The sequence below is a fragment of the Oncorhynchus keta genome, chromosome 34 (assembly GCF_023373465.1).
Source record: "Oncorhynchus keta strain PuntledgeMale-10-30-2019 chromosome 34, Oket_V2, whole genome shotgun sequence".
NCBI classification, from domain to species: Eukaryota; Metazoa; Chordata; class Actinopteri; order Salmoniformes; family Salmonidae; genus Oncorhynchus; species Oncorhynchus keta.
Window position 1 is genome coordinate 43,562,878 of NC_068454.1, and position 7,471 is coordinate 43,570,348.

The window sequence follows — 7,471 nt, forward strand, 5'->3', positions numbered from 1 at the left end:
CAAGTAGCAACTCCGTGTTTCAGAAACTCACTTTTATATAGCCTATGCCAGGGGTGTCAAAGTAATTTTGCCCCGGGGTATCACAATCGGTCTTCAATGAGGTCTGGAGGGCCACTGAAAATGTGTTATGTGATGAGATTTAATCTAATTTAAGTTATTAGCTTTTTTAAAATTATTTTTACATTGTATAAAAGTACAGACAGAGCTTCAAAATGATATATCATACACATAAACGTGTATTTTAGATTTTTTTTTACCTTCACCAAATTACAGAAAATGGATTCTCTGAACATTATCTCACCAAGTTCCCCCATTAGTCAAAACATTAACAGTATTAAATTGCCTATTGTTTTATAATATAGATAACCTTACACATCGAACAGCTACATGTTCATACCTTTTTAAGCCTTAGAACCACCCATATCTTTAAGAATGAACATGTGAACCCATGTGACTGTGGCCATGTGCAAAAGCAGTGAGGTATTTAAACATAAAAAGATTTCAAGTGCTAGCCTACAAGCAGGAAAAACTTAAAACACATAAAGGTAAACCACTATCTAGACCTGGGCCTATATCATGAGATCCTTTGAGTGACTTTGGTTGATGTCATGTTATGAACATAGGAATCTACCCTGAGAGCCTATTTCCATCCTGCCCTTTGGAGCAGGACATGTAATGTTAGTGCCCTTTTGATTTGAAAAAGTCCTGATGTTTAAAAAATATATGTTTTCCGGGTTGTGTCAAGTCCAGGGGATGCTTGCACATCTCTTGGGAGGAAGGATGTCAGCATTGCAAAGCAGCTGAAATCTGGTTCCATCTGAGTGAAAGGGCCTTAGCCACAACACCAGGGTCCAGACAATTGAAGCTGAAAAAGAGGAAAGCAGACACAAATCGACAAGACATTAAAACCTTTTCAAACTGACCACCAAGTTTAAGCAATAAGCTCATTAGAACAAAGACAAAATACCCGAAGTGCTGCTTGTTCACTGTCTTTCATCTCCTTGTAATGGTGGAGAGCAGGTCCTTCTTAAGCTGAAAGAGAAATTCAAGAAAATACATTTGTTAAAACATGAATTCATTAATCTCCTATAGCTTGTTATAACCTGTTGACTGCTACAGCTGTACTACAGCTAAAAAACAAGCCCTGTTTCCAGCCCAAATAATGGCTTTCCAGCCAAACAATGGCAATGCTGATACAACTGATTTAGCAAACATGTAACTTGATAATTACCAGCTAGCTAGATGTAAATGATATCCATCTAGCTAGCCAGTTAGTTGAACATGCAAAAAACGACCTAAATCTAAATCTATTCGTTTGTGTATTGATATTCAAGTTTGTCCCTTTAGGGCACCTGTAACGTCCCCCAGCTTCCGTACATTGGAGAGCTTGGAATGTTTTGTCCTGTGAAACGCATTAAATAATGCATACATTAGTTTCTTCTCACGTTTCAGACCTGCCCTTATATTTGTTGAATAAGTAATACAGTGTGCTATACAACAAAACTGACGACGCGGAAGAAACATTCTCACGTTTGTTAGTTCTACTCGGTAGAAAGTTTCAACGTTTTTTTTTTTTGCTGTAGGAAGAAACAAAGAAAATGTGGAGCTAGTTTCTGATGTCACAGCAAAGAGGGGAAGAGTTTTGCTGCACTGCGGGAGAAAGTGGAATCGCCAAGTGAAAAGAAGAAGGAAAAAAATACTGGGAGTAAGGGACTGTCTAAAAAGTGTGAGAAAGAAAAATAATGAACTGAAAATGTCTGCACTGGTTAGAAATATAGGAACATTTGATAAATCTGTGTAACAATGGAGTTCTTACACGGAACATTTTGAGTACTTTTATGTACATTGGAATATTTTGTCCTGCCCTAATATTAGTTACTTAAGTAATACAGTGTGCTATACAACACTATTATCCAATCTAGATAGCTATTTAGCCATTTTCGGTGATTAAACATGACAAACTGACTTGCCTAGTAAACTTTAAAAAAAGACAATTATCATCATGTCATGCATGGCTTAGCACATCGGTAATAAACATTAACCAATCTAATGTTAGCTAGCTAGCAGGCTACCTGTATGCAACTATTTAACTACACAGCAAAAGCTAGCAATTAAAACAACTTGGTTATGCTAGCTAATAAAGTATGCTATAGATAATGATTTGTCATGGCAGACTGAAACACTTTCAAAATATCCTTCCCAATCTGCATCAACCAGATGATGATTTCCTTTCACAGTCAGGGCTGCATGATACCAGAACCAGCAGAATTCTGCTTAACACTGTTATTGAAAGCTGTAGGGGTGGCAGGTACCCTGGCGGCTAGGAGTGTTGGGCCAGTAACCGGAAGGTTGCTGGATCTAATCCCTGAGCTTACAATGTAAAAATCTGTCATTCTGCCCCTGAACAAGGCAGTTAACCACTAATAACTACTCCCCGGGTGCCGACAAAGTGGATGTCGATTTTTGGCAGCCCCCCCACACCTTTCTGATTCAGAGGGGTTGGGTTAAAAGTGGAAGACACATTTCAGTAGATTGCATTCAGTTATACAACTGACTAGGTATCCCCTGTCCCTAGCTACACTTTACACAATGTAAATATTAGTAATACTAATATCTGTGTTGCATCATAGTCTTGGAAAACACTGTCATACAGGTATTGTGACATCTTAAAATATTTAATTGACTCTGATGCAAAGCCTCACTTTTCCCAATTTCCTCAAAGATCCAGAACAAAGTGCTCAATCTTATTGTGGTTTAACATCAACTATTGCTTGTATGACACCATTTTGTCAATGCCTTCCTTCAATTTATTGGCATTTTACCCCAATTATTTTGTCTCATCGCTGCAACTCCAACAGGCTCAGGAGGCAAAGGTTGAAACATGACACACCAAACCGCGCTTCTTACCACCCACCCGCCTTACACAAAGCCAGCCACACCAATGTGTTCTAGAAAACACCGTTCACCTGACGACCGAGGTCAAACTGTAGGTGCCTGGCCTGCCACAAGGAGTCGCTAGAGCTCGATGAGCAAAGTATAGCCCCCCGGCTAAACCCTACCCCAATCCGGACAACGCTGGGCCAAATGTGCGTTGCCCTACGGGATTCCCGATCTTGGCCGGTTGTGGTACAGCCCGGGATCGAACCCGGGTCTGTAGTGACTCCTCTAGCACTGCGATGGATCACTCAGGAGGCCCCTCAATGCCTTCCTTCTGTTGTGGTTTTTATTCACTTTAGTCTTTCTTCAATGGAAAGCAGTTGTATTCAGTTTAGTCCTCTGCACCTTCCTATGGAAAGGGAGTAGATTCAACTCAACATGCTCAATTCAAATGACACTCCAGGCTGCAACACTACAGCAGATAGCTACAGCTAGCTGCTTTCAATGTTCTCAAGTGTTTGCTGAGAACCGTATACACTTGACCTATTTTCCCCCATGGGAGAACCACAGAGGCTAGTAACCTTAATATGCCCTTTCTATGAGGGGTGGGGTATTATTCTGAACTCGTCTGTACTCTTTCGGGCATATTTGTTTTAGACTTGCATATGGCAGTCATTTGCCCACCATAATTGAATCCTTGGCTTCGTTACGCAAAGGCATATTTTCCCAGGCTGATGCCCCATCTAGCTGCTCCATCTATAACCTTATCAAAATCAAATTGGGGGAAGAAACTGCCATGACCATTTGCGATATTCCAACAACAAAGACAATACTTTTTTTTTTATTCCCTCGGCTCTCATTGCACATCATCTCACGTGCGATAGAACGGCAGAGTATATGTACTACTAGTTTTTTATTACATTGCTTGATGCTCATCTCCTTTTTGAAAAAGACCATGACAAATGCGGCTCGGTTGACTAGTGGAACTGTTTAACCTTTCGTGGATCTCTGCGTTAAATATCAAAGGTAGGACTGGATGAACTGCTCATATCTATGTAAATCAGAGGAGGCTGGTGGGAGTAGCTATAGAAGGACAGGCCCATTGTAATGACTGGAATCAATAGAACGGCGTCGAACACGTTGTTTCCATGCGTTTTCTAAAAAGGATTTGGTAACATTTATTTCATTCCAGCCATTAATTACAATGTGCCCATCCTCCTATAGCTCCTCCCCACTAGTCTCCTCTGATGGAAATGTATGTGTCTCTTGGTCAAGGATTTCTACTACACAGATGTTTCTCTTTTCCTCCAAACATCAGGAAATCAACGTGTTATTTTTGTAATATTTGCCTGAAAAATGTTGAGGAACAATTCATGGATTTCAGAAGAGAAAAAACGAGTTGAGCAAAATCTTCCACATCGTTTGAAAGAGATTCTCAGACTGTGTAGCCTAGTGTTTCTCAAAACTATTTTCCCCTGCAGACAATTTTTGGTTGTAACACTGAACTAGCACACCTGATTCAACAAGAGCTTGATGATTAGTTATCAGGTTGAATCAGGTGTGCTAGTTCTGGAATAAATAAAATACATGAACTGCTCCCCGAGGAGAGTTTAGACTAATGCTGGCCTAGCCTACCTGTTATCTGTTCCTTGGGCCCATATAACGCAATCCCATCAGGGAGGGTAGGAAAATCATCCCAAGAGGTCAGTGAACTGTCAATTCCACCAGCATCTTTATCCATCATGTCATGTTCATTATACCTGCCTGAGTGTTCAGATCGTTGAAGCAGCTACATGTAGTACATCACCATGTAATTGAAGGGACATTATTGCCAGAGGCCTCAAGTGTTGCCCCAATGAGGAGTCCACTAATAATCAAAATTATCTCATTACAGTATTATGTATCACATAGCCATTACGCTTGTTACTTGGTTATGATTGCTTGGTAATGGCAATTATATGACAAAGTCGCTCTGCTAGAATTAATGTTTTCTCAGCTGCCCTTTGTAGGGGTTGGGGGAATAGTTCATTCGCACAACAGACAAATTCTCTTGTGTTTTTTTCCCCTTTTGAAACAGATTCTCAACTCTTTTCAGTGAATAGTTTAGACCTCTGAGGTGAAGAATGAATGGGATGAAATTCTTTTGAAGGTTAGCTTCCATATAGAGTCTAAACTTTAAAAATCCTCAGACAGTTGGATGAGAGAACTGTTGAGATATCAGTTTTCTTAAGTGTCCATCCATCCATTCTCAACTTGGTTTTGACAGTATGTAGGAGACTTACTTGACAGGAAAAAGAACAGTCATATGAACAGTTATTTACAAAACAGTAAGAACACATACTCTTTCCACGACATTGACTGACCAGGTGAATCCAGGTGAAAGCTATGATCCCTTATTGATGTCACTTGTTAAATCCACTTCATTCAGTGGAAATGAAGGGGAGGAGACATGTTAAATAAGGATTGTTAAGCCTTGAGACTATTGAGACATGGATGTATGTGCCTAGTTCAGAGGGTGAATTAGAAAGACAAAATGTTGAAGTGACTTTGAACGGGTATGGTAGTAGGTGCCAGGCACACTGGTTTGTGTTAACTGTAATGCTGCTAGGTTTTTCCATTTTGTAAGAGACGGCTTTAGCTAATCACTGAGCATACTTCAAATTGCATTTAGTTGAATATAAATGTTAGACTGTATCTAACTGAACTGAATAGGAGGTTGTGAAACGAGACTATTGATTACAGTCCTTGTGGTTGCCTGTCGCTGTGCGCCCGAGGTCTATATGGTGTACTTACTTTGACTATCCATAGCACATTCATTACACATCTATCAGCATTTAATGAACGTGTTATAACAGTTCCTAATCACAATAAAGGTTAGAGCTCATTTGGGTATCTTAAAACTTCTTATGGCTGCAGGGGCAGTATTGAGTAGCTTGGATGAAAGGTGCCCAGAGGTGCCCAGAGTAAACAGCCTGCTCCTCAGTCTGCTAATATATGCATATCATTATTAGTATTGGGTAGAAAACACTCAGAAGTTTCTAAAACTGTTTGAATTATATCTGTGAGTATAAGAGAACTCGTATGGCAGGCAAAAACCTGAGAAGAAATACAAACAGGAAGTGAGAAATCTGAGGTTGGTCGATTTTCAACTCAGGCCCTATTGAATTCAGATTGGGATATGAAGGAAGTTGCACTTCCTAGGGCTTCCACTAGAGGTCAACCGTCTTTAGAAACTTGAATACATTTTTATTTTTTTAAATTTATCCATAATTTTACCAGGTTAGTTGACTGAGAACACATTCTCATTTGCAGCATTCCCCTGGGGAATAGTTACAGGGGAGAGGAGGGTGATGAATGAGCCAATTGTAAACTGGGGATTATTAGGTAACCGTGATGGTTTGAGGGCCAGATTGGAAATTTAGCCAAGCCCCTGGGGTTAACACCCCTACTCTTACGATAAGTGCCATGGGATCTTTAATGACCTCAGAGAGTCAGGACACCCGTTTAACGTCCCTTCCGAAAGACTGCATCCTACACAGGGCAGTGTCCCCAATCACTGCCCTGGGGCATTGGGATATTTTTAGACCAGAGGAAAGAGTGCCTCCTACTGGCCCTCCAACACCATCTGCTAAATGGCATATATTATTTTATTATTATTATTACTTTGAGGCTTCTACTGTGTTGTGGGACTGAATAAGAGCTGAATGAGTCAGGTTACTGGCAGAGAGCCATTTCCTGGTCAGGCACATTCCACATGATTATCGACCTGCGTTCCGTTGCTCCTCTAGACACAAAGGATTTCTCCGGTTGGAACTTTATTGAAGATTTATGATAACATGCTAATGATTGATTTTATACTTAGTTTGAAATGTTTCTTCGACCTGTAATATAACTTTTTGAAGTTTTTGTCTGAAGTAATGCACGAGAGTTTGGATATGTCTACCTAACGCTAACAAAAGTAGCTACTTGAACATAAATAACGGACATTATCGAACAAATAAAGCATTTATTGTGGAACTTCGATTCCTGGGAGTGCATTCTGATGAAGTTCATCAAAGGTAAGGGAATATTTATAATGTGATTTCTGGTTTCTGTTGACTCCCAACATGACGGCTAATTTAATTATTTTTCTGAGCGCAGTACATTGTTGTAACGGCTTTGCTCCTCCTCTTCTGAGGAGGAGAAGCGAGAAGGATCGGAGGACCAAGATGCAGCGTGGTAAGTGTTCATGCGGATTTATTAAAAACAAACTGAACACTGAAATACAAAACAATAAACTATGTTATGAAAACGAAAACTGAAACGGTACCGTGTGGCGACAAACACTCACACGGAAATAAACACCGACAAACCAACAGTGAAACCCAGGCTACCTAAGTATGATTCTCAATCAGAGACAACTAATGACACATGCCTCTGATTGAGAACCATACTAGGCTGAACACAAAAACCAACATAGAAAAACAAACACAGACTGTCCACCCCAACTCACGACCTGACCATACTAAATAAAGACAAAACAAAGGAAATAAAGGTCAGAACATGACAAAGGTTTGCTTTTTCCGTAAAGTTTTTTTGAAATCTGACACAGCGG

General features: G+C 40.1%; 1 long non-coding RNA gene across 1 annotated transcript; it reads right to left on the reverse strand.

Moving 5' to 3' along the window:
* Nucleotides 1-213: 213 nt before the first annotated feature.
* On the reverse strand, nucleotides 214-1,917 carry LOC118367183 (uncharacterized). Its single transcript, XR_004822087.2, has 3 exons — nucleotides 1,531-1,917; nucleotides 968-1,032; nucleotides 214-865 (listed from the first exon to the last, which is right to left on the reverse strand). It is a non-coding gene; the product is annotated as an uncharacterized LOC118367183 (long non-coding RNA).
* Between the last annotated feature and the right edge of the window lie 5,554 nt (nucleotides 1,918-7,471).